This window comes from Sus scrofa, chromosome 13, assembly GCF_000003025.6.
Source record: "Sus scrofa isolate TJ Tabasco breed Duroc chromosome 13, Sscrofa11.1, whole genome shotgun sequence".
Lineage (NCBI taxonomy): Eukaryota > Metazoa > Chordata > Mammalia > Artiodactyla > Suidae > Sus > Sus scrofa.
In genome coordinates, this window is record NC_010455.5 from 122,032,349 (window position 1) to 122,058,421 (window position 26,073).

A 26,073-nucleotide genomic window follows, 5' to 3' on the forward strand; every position below is an offset into this window, starting at 1 on the left:
TTGCTACATTGGCTATTATCAAAAAGACAAGAAATAAAAAGTGTTGCAAAGAATGTGGGAAAAAAGGAAACCTTATACACTGTTGGTAGGAATGTAAATTGGTGCAGCTACTATGGAAGACGGTATGGAGATTCCTCAAAAAATTAAGAATAGAACTACAACATGATCCAGCTATCCCACTTCTGAGTATTTATCCAAGGAATACTGAAACACTAATTTGAAAAGATATATGCAATGCTATGTTTATTGTGGCATTATTTACAATAGCTAAGATATGGAAACAACCTAAATGTTATTACAATGTAATGAAATAGCCATTAAAATGATGAAATCTTACCATTTGTAACAATATGAAAAGAACTTGAGAGTATTATCCTGAATGAAATAAGTCAGAGAAAAACAAACACCAGATGATTTCATTCGTATTTATAATATTAAAAAGGAAAAAACAGGAGTTTCTGTTGTGGCTCAGCAGTTGACGAACCCAACTAGTATCCATAAAGATGCGAGTTGGATCCCCGGCCTTGCTCAGTGGGTTAAGGATCCAGCGTTGTCATGAGCTGTGGTGTAGGTCACAGATAAGTCTCGGATCCCACGTTGATGTGGCTATGGTATCGCCAGCGGCTACAGCTCCAATTCAGTCCCTGGACTGAGAACTTCCATATGCCAAAGGCAAGGCCCTAAAAAGACAAAAGATAAAAATAAAAGAAAAATTTGTAAAAAGCAGCACAGAGTTCCATCTGTGGTGCAAAGGGATTGGCAACTTCTTTGCTGCTCCAGGATGCAGGTTCAATACCTGGCCAGCACAGTGGGTTAAAGGATCCAACATTACTGTGGCTTGGATTTGATCCCAGCCTGGGAACTCCATATGCCACTGGGCAGCCAAAAAAGAAAAAGAAAAAAAAAGTCAAGAAGCACAAATTTATATTGAGAAAAGATATGGAATTGCAAATAAAGGTACTTCTTCAACAGAAAAGGAGAGAGAGGTCCCCTGGAACTCTTTAGGGAGGCTAAAGTTTTCGGTTTGACAATGTTGAACTTTTCTTGAGCCTGTGTTCCCAGAAAACAACAATGGTTAAGAAGCCCCACTCCCAATCTTTTTCTTTCTGGAATCTCCCCACCCTTTTGTGTTCTAGGAAACGGCTGACTGCAAAGAACCACCCTTCCCCATGTGACTTAGGTAAAACTCACTGTCCACTCCTTCTCACCACTCCCTGTTTACCTGTGACAAGGCCGAACACAAACGTTTCCCCTTTTGCCTGGACCCCAACTGCAAGGCCAGGCACAGGGCCTCCAACCACCAGTTCTTTGTCACATGAACGACTAACTGAGATTAGCACTGTTTATCCTCTGAAACTAGCTAGACACAGAAATAAACATTTCCTGTTCAATTGACTGAAACTTTCCCTGATTACAAAACAATCCCAGTTGTAAATCATTCCACCTATAATTTCTCTATTTCTCTCTACTATAAAGTCTAACATAAAATCACCTTGCCAAGGTACTCTGATCCACCAATCTGAGTGCTCTCCCTACTACAACAGCCTGAATAAAATTAAATCTTCTTAATTGTTTGGTTTTGGCTTTGACAATATTCCTCAGTTGCCTGCAATTTAGAAAGAGCTGTGAAGTAGCTCAAAGGCAATGAACAGGGCTAGAATCACACAGTTGGAAACAGCTACCCTGGACAATGCAGTTTCTCCTCTCTTTTGATCAAAAATAACCTCAAAGCAGCTGCAGCTCTGATTCAACCCCTAGCCTGGGAACTTCCATAAGCTGTGGGTGCGGCCCTAAAAAGACACACACGCGCACACACGCACACACAAAGTAGGTAAAGTTTATGGAGTTTTCGTTGTGACACGGTGTGTTAAAAACCCAACTAGTATCCATGAGGATGTGGGTTCAATCCCTGGCCCGGCTCAGTAGGTAAGGATCCGAGTTGCCGCAAACTGTGGTGTGGGTCACAGACTTGGCTCAAATCTGGCATTGCTGGGGCTGTGGCTGTGACCAGCAGTTGTAGCTCCCATTCAATCCCCCAGCCTGGGAACTTCCGTATGTTGCAGGTATGGCCCTAAAAAGCCAAGGGGGGGGGGGGACAGTAATAGCTGTTATATCTTCTTCTTGAACTGTACCTGATCTTATCCTAAAATAATATCACTATTTGTTCTGTTCAACGTGTTCTGAATTTGATTTCAATTTGTAAGACGATAATGTTGCTACTCTTGCTTCGGCCTGGTATACTTTTGCATGTTTATTTTATTAATGCTTGCTTAATTTGGGGAACATACTATACAAGGTACAAATATTAAAAAGTACAATATGGTGTATGGTAAAACATATCATGAAGTTCCCTTATGGCGGGGCAGGTTAAGGATCTGGCGTTGTCACTGCAGTGACTCAGGTTGCTGCTGCTGTGGCTCAGATTCAATCCCTGGCCCAGGAATTCCACATGCCATGGGTGCAAGCAAAAAAAAATTTTTTTTGTCTTTTGTTGTTGTTGTTGTTATTGCTATTGCTATTTCTTGGGCCGCTCCCGCGGCATATGGAGGTTCCCAGGCTAGGGGTCCAATTGGAGCTGTAGCCACCGGCCTACGCCAGAGCCACAGCAACGCGGGATCCGAGCCGCATCTGCAACCTACACCACAGCTCACGGCAACGCCGGATCGTTAACCCACTGAGCAAGGGCAGGGACCGAAACCGCAACCTCATGGTTCCTAGTCGGATTCGTTAACCACTGCGCCACGACGGGAACTCCAAGCAAAAAAATTTAAAGATCTCTCTTCTATCTTTGTTTATAGCCAGCCACTTCTTCATTTTCTGGTGCATTTTATGTAAACAACATAAAGCTGGATTTTATTTAATTCAATATCATCCTTTTGACTGATGATTTTAGCCTTGTTTACATTTAGAAAAAAATACAGTTGAATTTATTCCTTCTGTACATGTTATGTTTACCATTTATATTCCTTGGTGTTTTCTCTATTTTCCATTCCCTTACTTTTGCTAGTTTGGTCTAATATACATATATATATATATATATATATATATATATATATATTCTTTTTTTTTTTTTTTTTGGCTACAACTACAACATGTGGAAGTTCCCAGGCCAGGGACCGAATCCAAGCCAAGCCACAGCTGTGATGCTGGATCCTTAACCCACTTTGCCACTGGGGAACTCCCCGATCTAACTTCTGTTCATTATTTTTCCTCCTACAAACTTGGAGTTCTATAATGCTTTTAAATTATGCTCATGATCATCTTCCTAACAGTTATAATTAGACCAATATATTTTCACTAATATAGTGAAACTAGGGAGCTCCCATGTGGCTCAGCAGGTTAAGGCTCTGGCATTGACACTGCAGTGGCTCAGGTTGCTGCTATGGCACAGGCTGGATCCCTGGCCAGGGAACTTCCACGTGCCATGGGTGTAGCCAAAAAAAAATACACACACACACACACACAAATATATACACAAAGTTATACTGATCCCCCACACCAAAAGTTTTATACATCCTTTCCTCCCCCAACCCAAGCAAAGTGAAAATTAAAAAAAGGTTTATGTTCTCATTCTTCCTCTACCTTAACCTCAACTCTTAGATTTTGCAAATATAGTTTAAAATTTTAGTTATCAGCCTATTATTTTTTCTTATGATATGATTCTTCATTCTCATGGATCCTTGCTTTTTATTAATTGTCCATTTATACTATAGACTTAACTCTATATGTTGTGTCATCACTCATCTCACCTTTCCCTCCTCTTTGTCCTCTCCTATCTAGACAGTTTTGTTCTGTTTGATCTCCTGGTTAAAAGTATCTTTTGAGTATCTCCCCGAAGAAGTGCATGTGGTTTATGCCCTGACTCCCTGCATGTCTGAAGGGTCTTTTGTTTTGGTTCGATGGAGGTGCCTAGAATCCCAGTCCTTCCCTCCTCCCCCCTCCATTACCTATACCAAATGTCCAAAGTCTTAGAAGAGAAATCCAATGCTACTCTGATTCTCTCCCTCCTGAAAGAGCCCTCTGGATGCTGATAAGAATTTCTACTTATCCCTGAAATTCAGACATTTCACTATGATATATCCAGGTGTTTGTTTCCGTTAATACTGCCTATGTGACTCTTTTCAATATGAACATTCAAATCTCCCTTCTGCTTACAGTATTTTTTTTTCCTAGTATTTAAGTAACACTCACTTCTATTGATTCATTTTCTGTTCTGAAATTTCTGCTGTTCACAGGTTAACAGATCTGCCCTTCAAACTCTTTCTTTCTTTTTTTCTTTTGGCCACACCCGACACATGTGAAAGTTCCCAGGCCAGGGATCAAACCCACACCACAGCAGTGACCCGAGCCACAGCAGTGACAATGCTGGATCCTTTACCTGCTGCACTTCCAGGGAATTCTTCCCAAACTCTTTCTTCATGCCTTCATTTCTTTCCTTTTTTTTTTTTTTGTTTTTTTTGTGTTTTTTTGTCTTTTTCTAGCACCACACCCTCAGCATGTGAAGGTTCCCAGGCTAGGGGTCCAATCAGAGCTACAGCCACTGGCCTAGGCCACAGCCACAGCCACAGTAACACATGATCCAAGCCACATCTTTGACCTACACCACAGCTCACGGCAACCCCAGATCCTTAACCCACTGAGGGAGCCCAGGGATTGAACCAACGACCTCATGGTTCCTAATCAGATTCATTTCTGCTGGGCCACAATGGGAACTCCCATGAGAAAAACTCCTGATCTAGCCAACTAGGCCTAGCCTTTGATAAGCTAAAGAGGGATATAAAAATATATAGAAATTCCTTTCATTCTCAAACTGCCTATTATCTTGCTACATACCACTTTTGAATGTGAGCCATTAAATATTGCCTTGGCTTTTTTTCCACAAACTGCAAATATACAGAGAGAGAAAGAGAAGGAATCTATAAAATAAAAGAGATTTAAGATGCATAATTTCAATCTAATCATGATAAAGTAGCAAACAAAACCAAATCAATTTTAATAACTTGAAAAAAACTTCCCATGGACCCAGATAGCTTCATCAGTGAATTTTGTCAAACATATAAAGAAGAATTAATACAGGAGTTTCTGTCATGCCTCAGTGGTTAACAAATCCAACTAGTATCCATGAGGACTTGGGTTCGATCCCTGGCCTCACTCAGTGGGTTAAGGATCCAGCATTGCCATGAGCTGTGGTGTAGGTTGCAGATGTAGCTCAGATCCCACGTTGCTGTGGCTGTGGTGCTGGCCAGCCACTATAGCTCTGAGAATCTCTATTTGCCACAGGTGTGGCTCTAAAAATACAAAAGACAAAAAAATAAAGGAAGAATATCAATTCTACACAATCTCTTCCAGAAATTAGAAGTAGAGGAAATATTTTATGAGGCCAGTGTTATTACTCAGATACTAAAATTAGACAAAGATATAAAAAAGAAAACTACAGATAAATATCCCTTATGAATATAGAAGCAAAAATTCTCAACAAAATGCTAACTGAATCCAGTAACATATCAAAAGGATTATACACCATAAACAAATGGGATTTATCCTAAGAATGCAAGGTTGATTTAACAATCAGAAAATTCAGTGATGTAACACTATATTCGTAGAACAAAGAAGAGAACCCTCATGATCATTTCAATAGGTACAAACAAAGCATTTGAGAAAAATCCAACACCTTTCATTATAAAAACACTAGACAGACTAAAAATAGAAATAAACTCCCTCAGTCTGATAAAGTGCATCAATGAAAAACATACAGCTTTCATCACACTAAATGGCAAAACAATGAATCTTTTCCCCCTAAAATTGGAAACAAGACAAGGATGCCCATTCTCTCTAGTTCTTTTCAACACTGTACTGAGTGTTAGCCAGGGCAAATAGCAAGAAAAATAAATAAAAGGCATCCAGATTGGAAAGGAAGAAGTAAAACTATGTTTGCAACAGGATCTTATAAACAGAAAATCCCAAAGAATCCTCTAAAAATTAGTTAGAACTAATAAATGAGTTCAGCATGATTATAATATGTAAGATCAATATACAAAAAAGCACTGTATTTATGTACATCAGCAATAAACAAACTGAAAACAAAATTAAGAATTAGGAGTTCTCTTGTAGTACAACAGGTTAAGGATTTGGCACTGTTACTGCATTAGTTGAGTTCAAGCTGTGACACAGGTTTGATTCCCAGCACAGAGAACTTCCACAGGTAAGCCAAAAAAATTTTTTTATAAAATTAAGAATTAATTGAAAACTATAAAATACTGTTGAAAAAGTAAAGAGAATCTAAGTAAATGAAAAGATATACCATGTTCAGAGTTACTCAGTTTTCCAGGATCTCTCCCATGTATACATGTTATTAAAATTTTGTTTGAGGATTTTTCCATTATTGCTCAGTGTTAATGAACCCAACTAGTAACCATGAGGATTCCAGCTCAATCCCTGGCCTTGCTCAGTGGCTTAAGTATCCAGCATTGCCATGAGCTGTGCTTTAGTTCACAGACACGGCTCAGATCTGTCGTCACTGTGGCTGTGGTATAGCCAGCAGCTGTAGCTCCAATTTGACCCCTAGTCTGGGAACTTCCATATGCCACATGTGCAGCCCTAAATAATAATAATAATAATAATAATAATAAAATAAAATTTGTTTGGTTTTCTCCTGTTTAATAAAAATGATATACCATGTTCTATATTTGGAAAACTTAATATTCTGAAGATGGCAATACTTACCAATTGACCTACAGATTCAACACAATACTTATCAAAATCCAACTGCATTTTTTGCAGAAATTGAGGTGACTCTAAAATTCCTATAGAAATGCAAGAGGAAGGGGATTAATATGGTGTAATAGAAGTACTAGAGCTCACCTTCTCTCATAAAAGCAACAAAATAACAACCAACTGCTGAACAGCCTTTTATCAAATAGACTGAAAACTATCAAAAAAGATACCCTACTCCAGAAGACAAAGAGGAGCACACATCAAGACGGTAGGAGAACTGATTAATAAATTCAGCAAAGTAGCAGGATATAAGATTAACATTCAGAAGTCAGTCGCATTTCTGTATACCAGCAATGAAATATTAGAAAAGGAATACAAAAATACGATACCTTTTAAAATTGCACCTCACAAAATCAAATACCTCGGAATACACCTGACCAAGGAGGTAAAGGACCTATATGCCGAGAACTATAAAACTTTAATCAAAGAAATCAAAGAAGATGTAAAGAAATGGAAAGAAAGATATTCCATGTTCCTGGATTGGGAAAGTCAATATTGTAAAAATGGCCATACTACCCAAAGCAATCTACAGATTCAATGCAATCCCTATCAAATTACCCATGATATTTTTCACAGAACTAGTACAAACAATCCAAACATTTAAATGGAACAACAAAAGACCCAGCATCGCCAAAGCAATCCTGAGAAACAAAAACCAAGCAGGAGGCATAACTCTTCCAGACTTCAAGAAATACTACAAAGCCACAGTCATCAAAACAGTGTGGTACTGGTATCAAAACAGACAGATAGACCAATGGAACAGAATAGAGAATCCGGAAATAAACCCTGACACCTATGGTCAATTAATCTTTGACAAGGGAGGCAAGAACATAAAATGGGAACAAGAAAGTCTATTCAGCAAGCATTGCTGGGAAACCTGGACAGCTGCATGCAAAGCAATGAAACTAAAACACACCCTCACACCATGCACAAAAATAAACTCCAAATGGCTGAAAGACTTAAATATACGACTGGACACCATCAAACTCCTAGAAGAAAACATAGGCAAAACACTCTCTGACATCAACATCATGGATATTTTCTCAGGTCAGTCTCCCAAAGCAATAGAAATCAGAGCAAAAATAAACCCATGGGACCTCATCAAACTGAAAAGCTTTTGCACAGCAAAGGAAACCCAAAAGAAAACAAAAAGACAACTTACAGAATGGGAGAAAACAGTTTCAAATGATGCAACTGACAAGGGCTTAATCTCTAGAATATATAAACAACTTATACAACCCAACAGCAAAAAAACCAATCAATCAATGGAAAAATGGGCAAAAGACCTGAATAGACATTTCTCCAAAGAAGATATACAGATGGCCAACAAACACATGAAAAAATGCTCAACATCACTGATTATAAGAGAAATGCAAATCAAAACTACCATGAGATACCACCTCACACCAGTCAGAATGGCCATCATTAATAAATCCACAAATAACAAGTGCTGGAGGGGCTGTGGAGAAAAGGGAACCCTCCTGCACTGCTGGTGGGAATGTAAACTGGTACAGCCACTATGGAGAACAGTTTGGAGATACCTTAGAAATCTATACATAGAACTTCCATATGACCCCGCAATCCCACTCTTGGGCATCTATCCGGACAAAACTCTACTTAAAAGAGACACGTGCACCCGCATGTTCATTGCAGCACTATTCACAATAGCCAGGACATGGAAATAACCCAAATGTCCATCGACAGATGATTGGATTCGGAAGAGGTGGTATATATACACAATGGAATACTACTCAGCCATAAAAAAAGAATGACATAATGCCATTTGCAGCAACATGGATGGAACTAGAGAATCTCATACTGAGTGAAATGAGCCAGAAAGACAAAGACAAATACCATATGATATCACTTATAACTGGAATCTAATACCCAGCACAAATGAACATCTCCTCAGAAGAGAAAATCATGGACTTTGAGAAGAGACTTGTGGCTGCCTGATGGGAGGGGGAGGGAGTGGGAGGGATCGGGAACTTGGGCTTATCAAACACAACTTAGAATAGATTTACAAGGAGATCCTGCTGAATAGCATTGAGAACTATGTCTAGATACTCATGTTGCAACAGAAGAAAGGGTGGGGGAAAAATGTAATTGTAATGTATACATGTAAGGATAACCTCACCCCCTTGCTGTACAGTGGGAAAATAAAAAAAAAAAAATTTAAAGAGCAAAAAAAAAAAAAAACTTTCACAGAAAAAAAAAAAAGATGGTAGGAGGTGTGATTACACAATATAAGCAACCCCATACCCATCATGTGGGCAGCCCACAGACTGGAAAGTAACTGTATCAGAGACTCACCTATGGGAGTGAGAGTTCTGAGCCCCACATCAGGTCCCAAGCCTGGGGATCTGTCATTGGGAGAAGGAGCCCCTGAAGCATTTGTCATTGAGGGCCAGTGGGGCTTGTATGCAGGAGCTCCACAGGACTGGGGGAAACAGAGACCACATTCCTGAAAGGTGCACACAGGTTTTCATGTGCACTGGGCCCCAGGGAAAAGCAGAGACTCCAAGGGAATCTGGGTCAGAACTGACTGTGGTTCTTGGAGGATCTCCTGAAAAAAAAGGGGATGACTTTGGCTCATTGTGGGAGAAGGACACTGGAGGCAAAGGTCTGGGGAATAATCACTGGTGTGTGCTCCTTTAGAGGTGACCATTTTGGAAAAATCTGGCCCCACACAGCAGTGCTGAGAAGCCCCAGGCCAAACTATAATCCAGGTGGGATCACAGTGCCACCCATCTACAAATAGGCTGCCTAAAACCCCCCAGGTACACAGCCACCTCTAATCTTGACCAGAGGCAAAGCCCCACCCATCAGAGGGATAAGAATCAGCTCCACCTAACAGTGGGCAGGCACCAGTCCCTCCCATCAGGAAGTCCACAGCAAGCCCCTGTTCCAACTTAAGCCACAAGGGGGGCAGACATCAGAAGCAAGAGAGGCTACAACTCTATTATTTGCAAAAAGGAGACCAAACCAAAAGTCTATACAAAATGAAAAGGCAGAGAATTATGACTCAGATAAGGGAGCAAGAAAAAAACAAAAACAAAAACAGAAAAACTAAGTGATCTGGAGATTATCAACCTCCATGAAAAAAGTTTTAGACTGATGATAGTGAAGATGATTCAAGTTGTTGGAAATACACTGGAGGCAAAGATTGATAAATTTCAAGAAACATCAAGCAAAGAAATAGAATATTTAAGGAGATGCAAATACAATACTGAAATAAAAAATTCATTACAAGCAACCAACAGCAGAAAACAGGAGGCAGAAGAATGAATAAGCGAGGTGGAGGACAGACTAGTGGAAATCATGGATGTGGAACAAAAAAGAGAAAAAAGACTGAAAAGAAATGAAAACAGTCTAAGAGAACACTGAGACAATGTTAAACACACCAACACCCACTTTATAGGGGTGCCAAAAGGAGAAGAGAGAGAGAAAGGGACAGAAAAGATATTTGAAGAGATAATAGCCAAAAACTTCTCTAACATGAGAAAGGAATCACTCATTCAAATCCAGGAAGCACAATGAGTACCACAGAAAATAACCCAAGAAGGAACATCCCGAGACACATATTAATCAAACTGACCAAAATTAAGACAAAGAGAAAATACTGAAAGCAGCTAGGGAAAGAAACAACATACAAGGGAACTCTGATAAGGTTATCAGCAGATTTTTCAGCAGAAACTCTGCAGGCCAGAAGGGAATGGCACAATATTCTTAAACTGATGAAAGGGAAAAAACTCCAGCCAAGATTACTCTACCCAGCAAAGCTCTCATTCAGATTTTGAAGGAGAAATCAAAAGCTTTACAGACAAGCAAAAGCTAAGAGAATTCAGCAACACTAAACAAGCTTTATAACAAATACTAAAGGAACTTCTCTAGGCAGAAAAAAAAAGGCCACAACTGGAAAAACACCACAAATGGCATACATATAGTAAAGGTAGGTAATCATCCATGCACAAACATGCTACCAAAATCAGAAATCGTGAGAAGAGGAGGGTACAAATGCAGGACCCTGGAGATGCACTTGCAATTAAGAAATCAACAACTTAAAACAATCTCGTGTGTGTGTGTGTGTGTGTGTGTGTGTGTGTGTGTGTGTGTGTGTGTAGAGAGAGAGAGAGAGACTCCTATATCAAAACTTCAGGGTAACTGCGAACCAAATACCTATGATAGATACACACAGAAAAAAGAAAAAGCAATCCAAATATAACACTAAAGATAGTCATCAAACCACAAGAGGAGAGAACAAGAGAAGAAGGGAAGAAAAAAGAGCAACAAAAACACATCTATAACAGTTAATAAAATGGCAATAAGAACATACATATCAATAATTACCTTAAATATAAATGGACTAAATTCCCCAACCAAAAGACAGAGACTGGCTGAATGGATGCAAATATAAGACCCATACATATGCTGTCTTCAAGAGACTCACTTCACTTCTAGGGACACATACAAATTGAAAGTGAGAGAATGGAAGAAAATATCCCATGCAAACGGGAATCAAAAGAAACCTGGAGTAGCCATGCTCATAACAGACAAAATAGACCTTAAAATAAAGACTATTATAAGAGACTAAGAAGGACATTACATAATGATCAAAGGATCAATCCAAGAAGAAGATTTAACAATAGAGATGTATATGCACACAACATAGGATCACCTCAATATATAAGGCCGTTGGGAGACATGTTTCTACAATATTTTCTCAGCTTCTTTGTTTCTATTTTTATACTGAAAACTCCATCTTGTCCTGCTTTACTTTACCCCATATTCCTGCTTGAAAAACAGTAGCAGTGCTGGTAAATAACTTAAGTTTAAAAACAAAGACCAAAAGGCATAGGTTATTCTTGTGGTCAGCTGAATGAGGACATAATGCGTTCATCTAGGCATGCCGGACCTGTGTAGATTTGCACACCATTTGCACAGCATGATATGCCCTGTTAAAACAAGAGAAAGGGGAACCTCATGGCCCCAGGGGGTTTATGAGCGGTTGTTAGCAGAATATGCATCAGCAAGGAGAACGAGGTACAAACCTATGCACAAGGTGAAGACCTAGGCACCCCCGTTGCTGCAGATAGGCATGCCATCTGTGAAGCACAATCATGATTCTCTAAATGCTATGCATAGATAGCTGATGCCAAGCTTCCTCAATGCTTATGATTGTTAAATACCTAAAGGTCAGAATAAAAGCTTAACCAGCTATGTGACTTTTAAAATAATAAAAGAACTATATTCTGCACCTACAACCCCCTCCTCACTTGATGTAATCCTGAAGAGCACAATGAAAGCTGTGTGGTTTCTTGAGGTGGTGCTCTTGGTCCCTGACACCTTGAGTCCCCTGATTCCCACCTTTAATTAAGACAGATGTCTCTGTGTCTTGTTTTATGTTAACTTTTTCTTAAGTTTCACAGCACCTGTTCTTCAGCCCTCACCTGCTGAGCTGGTCTCGGCATAAGGCAACTGCTAACAACCATAAAAGGAGAAAATGACAATAACACAATAATAGCAGGGGACTTTAAGGCCCCACTTACAGCAATGGACAGATCATCCAGACAGAAAATCAACAAGGAAACACAGGCCTTATATGTCACATTAGACCAGATGGGCTTAAAAGACATTTATACGACATTTCATCCAAAAGCGGCAGAATACACATTCTTCTGAAGTGCACAAGGAGCATTCTCTAGGACTGATCACATTCTGGGTCACAAATCAAGCCTCAGTAAATTTTTTAAAAAATGGAAATCATATTAAGCATCTTTTCCAACCACAACTTTATATGAATGGAAATCAACAAAAAGAAAAAAACTGCAAAAAACACAAATGTGGAGAATAAACGACATGCTACAAAACAACCAATGTATCACTGAAGAAATCAAGGAGGAAATTAAAAAATACCTAGAAGCAGAGTTCCCATGTGCCGCAGCAGAAACAAATCCAACTAGGAAACATGAGGTTGTGAGTTCGATCCCTGGCCTCACTCAGTGGGTTAAGGATCTGGCATTGCATGAGCTGTGGTGTAGGTCGCAGACCTGGCTCAGATCTGATGTTGCTGTGGCTGTGACATAGGCTGGCAACTGTAGCTCCAATTCGACACCTAGCCTGGGAACCTCCATATGCTGCAGGTGCAGCCCTAAAAAGACCAAAAAAAAAACCTAGAAGCAACTGACAACAAAGACACAACAATCCAAAACCTATGGAAAGAGGAAAAGCGGTTCTAAGAGAGAAGTTTATAGCAATACAGACCTACCTTAGGAAACAAGAAAAAGCTCAAATAAACACTAAGATCCCACTAAGATCTAACTTTGCACCTAAAGCAATTAGAGAGAGAACAGACAAGACCTAAAGTTAGCAGAAGGAAAGAAATCATAAATATCAGAGCAGAAATAAATGAAATAGAAACAAAGAAAACAACAGAAAAGATCAATGAAACTAAAAGCTGGTTCTTTGAAAAGATCAGCAAAATTGATAAACCCTTGACCAAACTCATCAAGAAAAAAAGAGAGGAATAAAATCAATAAAATTAGAAATGAAAAAAAAGTTACAACAGACATTGTAGAAATACAAAGGATCATAAGAGACAAGCAACTATATGCCAATAAAATGGACAACCTTAAAGAAATGGACAGATGCTTGGAAAAGCACCATCTTCCAAGACTAAACCAAGGAAATATAGAAAAGATGAATGAACCAATCACAAGTACTGAAATTGAAACTGTGATTTTAAAACTTCCAACAAACTAAAGTCCAGGACCAGGTGGCTTCACAGGGGAGGTCTATCAAACATTTAGAGAAGAGCTAACACCTATCCTTCTGAAACTAATCCAAAAAATTTCAGAGGAAGGAACACTCCCAAATTCATTCTATGAGGCCACCATCACCGTGGTACCAAAACCAGACAAAGATACCTCAAAAAAAAAGAAAATTGCAGGCCAATTTCACTGATGAACATAAATGCAAAAATCCTCAACCAGGAGTTCCTGTCATGGAGCAGTGGAAACGAATCCAATTAGGAACCATGAGGTTGTGGGTTTGATCTCTGGCCTCGCTCAGTGGGTTAAGAATCCGACAGTGCCATGAACTGTGGTGTAGGTTGCAGACACAGCTCAGATCTGGCATTGCTGTGGCTGTGGCGTAGGCTGGCAGCTACAGCTCCAGTTAGACCCCTAGCCTGGGAACCTCCATATGCCTCAGGTTTTGGCCCTAAAAAGCAAATTAAAAAAAAATCCTCAACAAAATACAAGCAAACCAAATCCAAAAATACATTAAAAGGATTGTACACCATGATCAAGTGGGATTTATCCCAGGGATGCAAGGATTTTTTAATATCCACAAATCAATCAGTGTGATACACCACATCAACAAACTGAAGAATAAAAACCATATGATCCTCTTAACAGATACAGAAAAAGCCTTTGACAAAATCCAACACCCATTTCTGACAAAAAAAAACCCTCCAGAAAGTGGGCATAGAGGGAACCTACCTCAACATAATAATGGCCATATATGACAAACCCAGAGCTAACATTATTCTCAATGGTGAAAAGCTGAAAGAATCCCCACTAAGATCAGGAACAAGGAGTTCCTGTTGTGGCACAGTGGTTAACAAATCTGACTAGGAACCATGAGGTTGCAGGTTTGATCCCTGGCCTTGCTCCGTGGGTTAAGGATCCGGTGTTGCTGTGAGCTGTGCTGTAGGTCGCAGACCTGGCATTGCTGTGGCTGTGGTATAGGCCGGCAGCTACAGCTCTGCTTAGACCCCTAGGCTGGGAACCTCCATACACCATGGAAGCAGCCCTAGAAAAGGCAAAAAGACAAAATAAATAAATAAATAAATAAAAGATCAAGAACAAGACAAGGATGTCTGCTCTCACCACTATTATTCAACATAATTTTGAAGTCCTAGCCACAGCAATCAGAGAAGAAAAATAAATAAGAGGAATCCAAGCAGAGTTCCCATCAAGGCCCAGTGGAAACAAATTTGACTAGTATCTACAAGGGTGCAGTTTATATCCCTGGCCTTGCTCAGTGGGTTAAGTATCCAGCGTTACCATGAGCTGCAATATAGGTTACAGATGTGGCTTGGATCTTGTGTGGCTGTGGCTGTGGCATAGGCCAGCAGCTACAACTCTGATTCGACCCCTATCTTGGGAACCTCTACAAGCTGCAGTTGTGGCCCTAAAAAGCCAAAAGAGAGAGAGAGAGGGAAGGAAGGAAGGAAGCGAGAGAGAGAGAGAAAAAAAGAGAAATAAAAGGAATCCAAATTGGAAAGAAAGAAGTAATACTATCACTGTTTGCAGATGACATGATACTATACCTAGAAAATCCTAAAGACACTACCAGAAAACTGTTAGAGCTCATCAATGAATTTGGTAAAGTTGCAGGATACAAAATTAATACACATAATCAACTGCATTTCTATATGCTAACAATGAAAGAGCACAAAGAGAAATTAGGTAAACAATCCCATTTACCAAAAAGAATAAAATCCCTAGGAATAAAACTCCCTAAAGAGAGAAGAGACCTATACTTTGAAAACTATAAGATGCTGATGGAAGAAATTCAAGATGACACAAATAGGTGGAAAGACATACCATGCTCTTGGATTGGAAGAATCAATATTGTCAAAATGATTATACTACCCAAGGCAATCTACAGATTCAATGCAATCCCTATCAAATTACCAAGGACATTTTTCATAGAACTAGAACAAAATATCTTAAAGTTTGTTTGGAAGCACAAAAGACCCAGAATAGCCAAAGACATCCTGAGAAAGAAAAATGGAGTTGGAGGAATCAGGCTCCCTGACTTCAGACTATACTACAAAGCTATAGTCATCAAAACCATATGGTACTGGCACAAAAACAGAAATATAGATCAGTGGAACAGGAGAGAAAGCCCAGAATTAAACTCAGTCAACTAATCTATGACAAAGGAGGCAAGAATATACAATGGAGAAAGGACGGCTTGTACAATAAGTGGTGCTGGGAAAACTGGACAGCTACATGTAAAAGAATGAAATTAGAATATACTTCCTAACACCATACACAAAAATAAACTCAAAATGGATTAAAGACTTAAATATAATACCAGATACTATTAAACTCTTAGAGGAAAACATAGGCCAAATACTCTCTGACATAAACCACAGCAATATCTTCTCACATCCACCTCCTAGATTAATGATAATAAAAACAAAAATAAACAAATGAGACCTAATTAAACTTAAAAGTTTTTGCACAGCAAAGGAAACCCTAAACTGAATGAAAAGACTACCCACAAAATGGGAAAAAATATTTGTGAATGAAGTGACTGACAAGGGATTAATCTACAAAATTTATAAACACCTCCTGAAACTCAAAACCAAAAAAAAAAAAAAAAATCCATCAAAAAATGGGCAGAAGATCTAAAGAGATAATTCTCCAAAGACATATGTATGGCGAGAAAAAATACACAGAAAGATATTCAACACCACTAATTATTAGAGAAATACAAACGAAAACTACTATGAGGTCTTCCTCACACCAGCCAGAATGGCCATCATCAAAAAGTCTGCAAACTGGAGTTCCCATCATAGCTCAGTGGAAAGAAATCTGACTAGCATCTGTGAGGAGGCAGGTTCAATTCCTGGCTTCGTTCAGTGGGTTAAGGATCCAGCGTTGCCATGAGTTGTGGTGTAGGTCACATATGTGGCTCAGATCTGGCATTTCTGTGGCTGTGGTGTAGGCTGGCAGCTACAGCTCTGATTTGACTCCTAGCCTGGGAACCTCCATATGCCATAGGTGTAACCCTAAAATTAAAAAAAGAAACAAAACAAAAAACAAAGTCTACAAACAATAAATGCTGCAGAAGGTGTGGAGAAAAGGGGACCCTATTACACTGTTGGTAGAAATATAAACTGGTGCAACTACTATAGAAAGCAGTGTGGAGATTCCTCAAAAAACTAAAAATAGAATCTCCACCTGACACAGCAATCCCACTCCTGGGCATCTATACAGAGAAAACCATGACTCAAAAAGATACATGTACTCCAATGTTCATTGCAGCACTATATACAATAGCCAAGACACGGAAGCAACCTAAATGTCCATCGACAGAGGAGTGGATAAAGAAGATGTGGTACACATACACAATGGAATATTACTCAGCCATAAAAAGGAAAGAAATAATGGTATTTGCAGCAACATGGATAGATCTAGAAATTATCATGCTAAGTGAAGTTAGTCAGACAATGAGACATCACAATATATGCTATCACTTATATGTAGAATCTAAAAAAGAGGATATGATGAACTTCTTTGCAGAACAGATACTGACTCATAGACTGAAAAACTTATGGTTTCCAAAGGAGACAGGTTGGGGGTGGGGAGGATGGGCTGGTGGTTTGGGATGGAAATGCTATGAAATTGGGTTGTGATGACTGCTGCAAACTACAAATGTAATAAAATTCATTGAGTTTTAAAAAAAAAAAAGAAATGCAAGAGACTCAGTATAGCTGAAATAATCACGGAGAGATCACAGTTGGCAGACCCACATTTTCTGATTTCAAAACTTACTATAGACTACCATAATCAAGATAGTGTGGTACTAACATAAGGATAGACATATGGATCAATAAAATAGAATTGAGGAGTTCCCGTCGTGGCGCAGTGGTTAACGAATCCGACTAGGAACCATGAGGTTGCGGGTTCGGTCCCTGCCCTTGCTCAGTGGGTTAACGATCCGGCGTTGCCGTGAGCTGTGATGTAAATTGCAGACACAGCTCGGATCCCGCGTTGCTGTGGCTCTGGCGTAGGCCGGTGGCTACAGCTCCGATTCAACCCCTAGCCTGGGAACCTCCATATGCCACGGGAGCGGCCCAAGAAATAGCAACAACAACAACAAAAGACAAAAGACAAAAAAAAAAAAAAAAGAATTGAGAATTCATAATAAATTCTAACATTTATGATCAATTAATTTTTACAAATGGGCCTAGACAATTTAAACTGAAAGTAGATCATAGACCTAAGTTTAAGAGCTAAAACCAAAAAAAAAAAAAAAAAAAAAAAGCTAAAACCTAGAAGAAAACACAGTATTAAATCTTCATGACCTTGGGTTGAGCAATGATTTCTTACGTATAACACCAAAAGCACAACTGATAAAAGATAAGATAGATAAATTGGACATCATCAAAATAAAAAACTTCTGTTTTGGAGTTCCTGTCGTGGCACAGCAGAAACAAATCCACCTAGGAACCATGAGGTTGTGGGTTCAATCCCTGGCCTCGCTCAGAGGGTTAAGGATCCGGCATTGCCGTGAGCTGTGAGGTCGCAGATGTGGCTCAGATTTGGTGTGGCTGTGGCCATGGCGTAGGCTGGCAGCTGTAGTTCTGCCTGGACCCCTAGCCTGGGAACTTCCATATGCCATGGGTGTGGCCCTAAAAAGCAAAAAAAAAAAAAAAAAAAAAAAACTTCTCTTTTAAGGAACCATCAAGAAAGTGGGGGGGGGGGTGTTGGGGGAAGCCCAAAGACTGGGAGAAAATAAATATTTGAAGGTCATATATCTAAGGGATTTGCCTCCAGAAAACATAAAGAACTCTTACAACTGAACAATAAATAGATAACAATTTTAAAAGGAGCAAAGAATTTGAATAGATGTCTCACCAAAGAAAATATACAAGTGGCCAATAAGCACGTGAAAAGACGTTCAACATATTAGTCATTAGGAGAATGCAAATCAAAACCTGAGACACTACACTCATGAAGATGCTCTGATCAAAAACACCGAGAGTTTCCATTGTGGTGCAGTGGGTTAAGGATATGGCATTGCTGCAGCTGTGGTGTAGGTCACAGCTGCAGCTTGGATTCAATCCCTGGCCTGGGAGTTTCCATATGCCACAGGTGCGATTGAAAAGGGAAAAAAAAAAAAGATAATAACGAGTGTTGGATGAGGACATGGAGAAATTGGAACCTCATATGTTGCTAATGGGAAAGTAAAATGGTGTAGCCTTTTTGGAAAAGAGTTTGCAGTTCCTCAAAATGATAAACATAAAGTCACCTTATGACCCAACGATTCTACTCCAAAGTATATACCCAAGATAACTGAAAACACTTGTCCCCACAACACTTTTACAGAAATGTTCATTGCAGAATTATTCTTAATAGCCAAGAAATGGAAAAAAAACTAAATGTCCATCCACTGATGATGGATAAACAAAATATGGTATATCCTTATGTTGGACTATTGTTTGGCCATAAAAAAGAATGAAGTACTGATACACGTCACAACATAGATGAACCCTGAGAACTTTCTGTAAGTGAAAGACACAAAGGCCACCTTGTGTCATAACATTTGTATGAAATGTCCAGAATAAGCACTTTCATAGAGGTAGAAAGTAGATTAATAACTGCCTCCAGGTGATGGGGGAGGACATAGTGGAGAGTTAGAGGAATGGGACGTGACTACTAATAGATACAAGCTTTCTTTACAGGATGACAAAAATGTATTAAAATTAGACGATGGTGATAGTGGTATAGCTCTCTAAATATACTAAATATATTGAATTGCACACCTTAAATGAGTGAACCGTATGGTATGAAAATTATATCTCAATAAAGTTGCTAAATAAAACCAAGTGACATACTACAAAGATAACTGACCAGTACTTATCAAAAGTGTCAAAATCATGAAAAGCAAAGACAGAGGAATCACCACAGATTGGAGAAGTGACAACTAAATGTAATGGGGGATCTTAATCTAATCCTGGAACAGAAAAGTGATACTGAAAGGGGAAACGGCTGAAATTTTAATAAGTCTGTAACTTAATAATATTGTACCAGCATTAATTTTTAAAATTTCATGTATTATTGTACTATGGTTATGTAAATTGTTAACATGAGTGAAAGAATATTTGGAAATTCTCTATACTCTTTTGCAACTTTTCCAAAAATCTAAAATTATCTCAAAATAATTATTTTTTAAGAGAGAAACTTAGGTATTTCAACCAATCACAATGTATGACATTTATTTTGATCCAGAATAAAACAATAAGCTGTTGAAATAAGAAACACTTATAATTGGGAAAATTTGAACACTGAGTGGACGGTTAATGATATCCAAAAAACTTTGTCAATTTTCAGTAGGATAATAGCATTGTGGTTATTTCTGTTAAATAAATCTTTTCTTCCATGGAATTCCCATCATGGCGCAGCAGAAACGAATCCAACTAGGAACCATGAGGTTGTGGGTTTGATCCCTAGCCTCCCTCAGTGGGTTAAGGATCTGGTGTTGCCATGAGCTGTGGTGTAGATTGCAGATGCAGCTCGGATCTGGTGTTACTGTGGCTGTGGTGCAGGCTGGCACCTGCAGCTCTGATTCAACCAACCCCTAGCCTGGGAAGCTCCATATGCCACAGGTGCAGCCCCAAAAAGACAAAAAAAAGTTCTCTCATTATAATTTGATCATTTCAATTTTTAGTACAGCTTACCAACAAATTTGTTTTAGACAACATTTCCATCTTTTCACTTTCAGCTTTTCTGAGTCCCTACGTCTGAAGTGTGTCACTTATAAACAGTATATTGCTGAATTTTATTTCTTGGTCCAGTATATATGCGAATAATAAAAAAAGATCTTAGAACATCTTAACTCTAATCACCTCCTTCCTGATTTATAAGTAATCTAGTACCTTCTTTCTTTAACACCCCCAATTAAGACATTAATATTATTTTATATCATTATTTGTTTAGATTACTCACATATTTACAATTTTCTTTACTAGGTCTTCTTACTGCAGCTAAGACCTTTGTTCTGGAATTTTCTCCTTCTGCTTGAGAAATATCTTCGAACAGTGCCATTCAATATGTGGTCAAAATGGTGGAAATTTTCTATATTTTCACTGTCCAATATACTAGCCACTAACCACATATGACTACTGAGCACTTGAAATGGGGCAAAGGTGATTACATTACTGAAATTTTAATTTCATGTAATTTTAATAGCTATATATGGCTAATGGCTACTGCACTAGACAGTGTAACTTTAGAAATTCCTTTAGTTGAGGTCTTTTGATGATTGGTCTCAGTTTTTGCTTATCTGAAAATGTATTTATTTCCTGTTCTTGAAAGATAATTTCTGAGAAGACAATTCTAGGTTGATACACTGTTCCTATAATCCTTGATCATTTGGATTCAAAATCCTAATGTTCAGGCTAGTCTCACTGGCCATATTTTTTTTCTTCTTGACAATGCCGACTCAGAAACCCTATTGGCTCTTCCATCCAACCAGAACAGGCTGACAATTGGTGAGTAGTTTGGTGCACAAAATGACCTCTAGGGGGTGGTGTTGCCTAACTCCATAAGCCATCTTCCCGCATTTTCTCAAGACCTAGCCAAAGCAGTGTTTTGCCTCTGTCAATGGTTTCTTTTCTTTTTTACACCCATCCTCTCCTCCCTTGAGTAGTTTGTTATGTTTTTTTTTTTGGGGGGGGGAGGTGTTTTGGGTTTTCGTTTTTGTTTTTTGTCTTTTTAGGGCCACACCCACAGCATATGAAGGTTCCCAGGCTAGGGGTCCAATCATAGCTGTAGCCACAGGCCTACACCAGAGCCATAGCGACGCGGGATCTGAGCCTCGTCTGTGACCTACACCACAGCTCACAGCAACGCTGGATCATTAACCCACTGAGAGAGGCAAAGGACTGAACCTCCTCCCTTAGTTTTTAAGTGAAGTTTCTTTTGAATAATACCAACCTATTTCAACTGAGCTATGGAGAAAGTTTAAAGGATATCTTTCCTCAATTCTTAGCCTGGAAAACAAAGATGATTGTCATATCTCTGGAGACTAGATTATCACCTCTGGAGGTGATAGTGAAGATTCCAGGGGGAAGAAAAACAAAAACAGGGAACAGAGGAGAGCTCAGAACTTTAATTCTTCCATTATTTTATATCAAGCTAGGACATGAATAGTAAAATCTTCAGCTACCCCATAGCATATTAAGAACTGTCAATTTTCAGAATAACTTCGGACCTAAAAGTAACTAGAAAGATAAACACTTGTGGCAGTAAATAATTGGCTCTGATCACTAGGCACAAGTAAGCCCAGCTGATTTACCCTCAAAGTGCTCCAATCCATCAGTTCAATGCATATAAAAACCAGAGCCCTGACTTTTTGGCAATGCCTAAAAAAGGCCAGCTCTTGTACATGTATCAAGGGTGTCCTAAGGGAACATATCATACTATTATTATTTTGACATATTTACAGGTAGAACCTAGAGAGGGAAAAAGAGCTCTTTAAAAGACGAAAACACAGGGGGAAAGCCTCATGACATTGGGTTTGACAATGATTTCTTGGATCTCCACCAAAAGTAAGGCCACAAAAGAAAAAATAGATAGTGGGACTTCATCAAAATTTAAAACATTTGTACATCAAAAGACACTACCAAAAGAGGAGTTCCCGTCATGGCGCAGTGGTTAACTAATCCGACTAGGAACCATGAGGTTGCAGGTTCAATCCCTGGCCTTGCTCAGTGGGTTAAGGATCCAGCGTTGCCGTGAGCTGTGGTGTGGGTCGCAGACGAGGCTCGGATCCCGCGTTGCTGTGGCTCTGGCGTAGGCCGGTGGCTACAGCTCCATTTCAACCCCTAGACTGGGAACCTCCCATATGCCGTGGGAGTGGCTCTAGAAAAGGCAAAAAGACCAAAAATAAATAAATAAATAAACTACCAAAAGAGTAAAAAGGCAACATATGGAATTGGAGAAAATATGTGTAAGCCATGTATCTAAAAAAGGATATACTAAATTGATACCCAGAATACATAAAGAACTCCTACAACTCAACAAAAACAATAACAAAATGGATTTTTAAAAAGGCAAAGGAGGGCGTTCCTTGGTGGTCTAGTGATTAGGGCTTGGTGCTTTCACCACCGTGGCCTGGGTTCAACCCTTGGTCTGGAAACTGAGATTCCACCTCAAGCCATTGCATATCATAGCCAAAAATAATAATAATAAGCACATCAAAATGTGTTCAACATCACTAATCATTAGACAAATGCAAACCAAAACCACAATGAGATACCACTTCACACCTATTAGGATGGACATTATAAAATTTTATTTTATTTTTGCTTTTTAGGGCCGCACCCACAGCATATGGAGGTTCCCAGGACAGAGGTCTAATCAGAGCTGTACCTGCCAGCCTACACCACAGCCACAGCAACGGGGGATCCAAGCCACATCTGTGACCTACACCACAGCTCATGGCAATGCTAGATCCTTAACCCACTGAGTAAGGCTAGGGATCAAATCTGCAACCTCATGGTTCCCAGTTGGATTTGCTTCCACTGAGCTACAATGGGAAGTCCCCGGACACTATAAGATTTTTTTTTTAAATGTGGAGTTCCCGTCGTGGCTCAGTGGTTAACGAACCCAACTAGCATCCATGAGGACATGGGTTCAATCCCCGTCCTTGAGAAGAGAATGGGACATTATTGTTTAGTGGATACAGGCTTTCATCTTGCAAAATGAAATGAGTTCTGTGGATGGATGGTAGTGATGGTAGCACAATAACGTGAATGTACTTAACACCACTGAACTGTGCACTTAAAATGATTAAGATGGTAAATTTTATGTTACCTGTATTTTACCACAATAAAAAAAAATAAGCCTCAGCTTGGGGGAGCCTGAAATTACTTTTACTATTTATTTAAATTTGATGAGACACTCATTTACTGACTAGCAACAACCAGTCACTCACTCAGTAAATATTTATTGAGCATGTGCCATGTGTCACGTACTCTTTTAAACACCTGGGATACAGTAGTGAATAAAACAGATTTTCATAGAGCTTACATTCTAAACTGATTAATATTCAAGACTCATTTTGAAACCTAAACGGTAATGTGTTCATTTACAAAAAGAACCAGAACTGACCGTCCACCAAAGAAATACAAATGGTCTTCTAAAATAAGAAAACATATTCAGGAGTTCCCATCATGGCGCAGTGGTTAACGAATCCGACTAGGAACCATGAGGTTGCGGGTTCGGTCCCTGCCCTTGCTCAGTGGGTTAATGATCCGGAGATGCCGTGAGCTGTGGTGTAGATTGCAGATGCGGCTCGGATCCCGCGTTGCTGTGGCTCTGGCATAGGCCGGTGGCTACAGCTCCGATTGGACCCCTAGCCTGGGAACCTCCATATGCCGCAGGAGCAGCCCAAGAAATAGCAACAACAACAACAACAAAAAAAGACAAAAAGACAAAAAAAAAAAAAAAGAAAACATATTCAACCTCACTCTAACTAAGAGAAATGCAAATTAAAACTATACTTTGTGGAGTTCCCATAGTAGCTCAGCAGTTAGCAAACCCGACTAGCATCCATGAGGACAAGGGTTCAATCCCTGGCCCTGATCAGTGGGTTAAGGATCTGGCGTTGCCGTGAGCTATGCTGTAGCTCGCAGACACAGCTCAGATCTGGCATCAATGTGGCTGTGGCATAGGCCAGCAGCTGCAGATCCAATTGGGCCCCTAGCGTGGGAACCTCTGTATGCCATGGGTGCAGCCCTAAAAAGACAAAAAGACCCCCTCCCAAAAAAAACTATACTTTGTTTCCCTATAGATTGACAGAAAGTTGAAACTGTTGACTACACACTGTGAAGCTGTGGGGGAACAGGCACTCTGATACACTGCCAGTGTCAGGGCAAAATAGCACACTTTCCATGGATGGTCATTAAATAATGACACCAGGAGCAATGAAGCCTCAAGCAGGCTTCCCAGTGAGTTCAACAGCATATCCCCTCCCATGGGAAGTGAATTCAATTTGAACCCATTACTCTCCTTTAAGAACAAAATCTAAGAAATAAAAGCAAATTTATAAAGAAATCAATAGGAGAAGGCTAGTTGCAGCATTATTTCTAAGAGCAAAATCTGCAACAAAAAAATTAATGTTTACCAGTTGAGAAACACTTGGATGAATATGGTATATTATACCTCAGAGTGTCATGGAATCATTGAAAACAGCGAGGTGTGTACACATTCCACCATATATTAAATAAAAATTAAGTTACAGACAAAAATGCATCAGTATAATAAGAGCTAATACTTAAACTGTGTGACAATGTGTCAAACAGAATGATATGGCCTTTTCATAATATAATCTCATGTAAGCCTCACAACAACCTTATGAGCTAAGTACTATTATCATCATATTTCAAACATGAGGCAGTCCAGGCATAGAGAGATTTAGTAACCTGCCCAAGATTAAACAGCTAGTAAGTTACTAGGAACTGGAATGGAACCAAGGCACTCTGGCTCTGGGGTACCAGTATATAATCATATAGTACACTGTCTCTAAGCACAATCCTGTATATGGATATGTGTAGATCTAATGTAAGTTTGAATATACGAACATGGAGTGTGTGTGTGTTTAGATATATGCCTAAACTTAAACTTATCTATACATAAACTTGGCAGGGAAATAGAAAAAATAACCGTTAATTTTTTTTTTTTTAGCTGTGTGTGGCATGTGGAAGTTCCCCGGGATCAAACCCACAGCAGAGCAGTGACCTGGGCCACTGTAGTGGCAATGCCAGATCCTTAACTTGCTGCACCACAAGAAATTCCCCCCTTAAATGATTAATAATGGTAATAACTCGGAGTTCCCGTCGTGGCACAGTGATTAACGAATCCGACTAGGAACCATGAGGTTGCGGGTTCGATCCCTGCCCTTGCTCAGTGGGTTAACGATCCGGCGTTGCCGTGAGCTGTGGTGTAGGTTGCAGACGCGGCTCGGATCCCGCGTTGCTGTGGCTCTGGCATAGGCCGGTGGCTACAGCTCCGATTCAACCCCTAGCCTGGGAACCTCCACATGCCGCGGGAGCGGCCCAAGAAATAGCAACAACAACAACAACAACAACAAAAAGACAAAAGACAAAAAATAATAATAATAATAATGGTAATAACTCTAGGGTCAGGGTAGAAAGAGATAAGGGTAAGGAATTGTTTGTTTTTGATAGCTGTCATCTAATGTGTGTGAGGTGACAATTTTGTTGTAGTCTTGATTTGCACTTCCCTAATAATTAGTCATGTAAAGTATATTTCATGTGCTTGTTGGTCATTTGTGTATCGTTTTTTGAGAACTGTCCATTCAAATCCTTTACCCATTTTCGTTTTGTTGTTGTTGTTGAATCGAATAACTTTTAAAGCTGAAAAAGCTTAACGAGGAAGTTCCCTTCATGGCTCAGCTATTAACAAACCCAACTAGCATCCATGAGGATGTGGGTTCCATCCCTGACCCAGCTCAATGGGTTAAGGATCT

At 39.5% G+C, this 26,073-nt stretch overlaps 1 long non-coding RNA gene across 1 annotated transcript in view; it reads right to left on the minus strand.

Annotated features, from left to right (window-relative positions):
• The window catches only part of LOC106507270, a 70,313-nt gene that overhangs the window by 43,179 nt on the left and 1,061 nt on the right, over positions 1–26,073 (minus strand). The gene's annotated exons all lie outside the window — the stretch shown is intronic.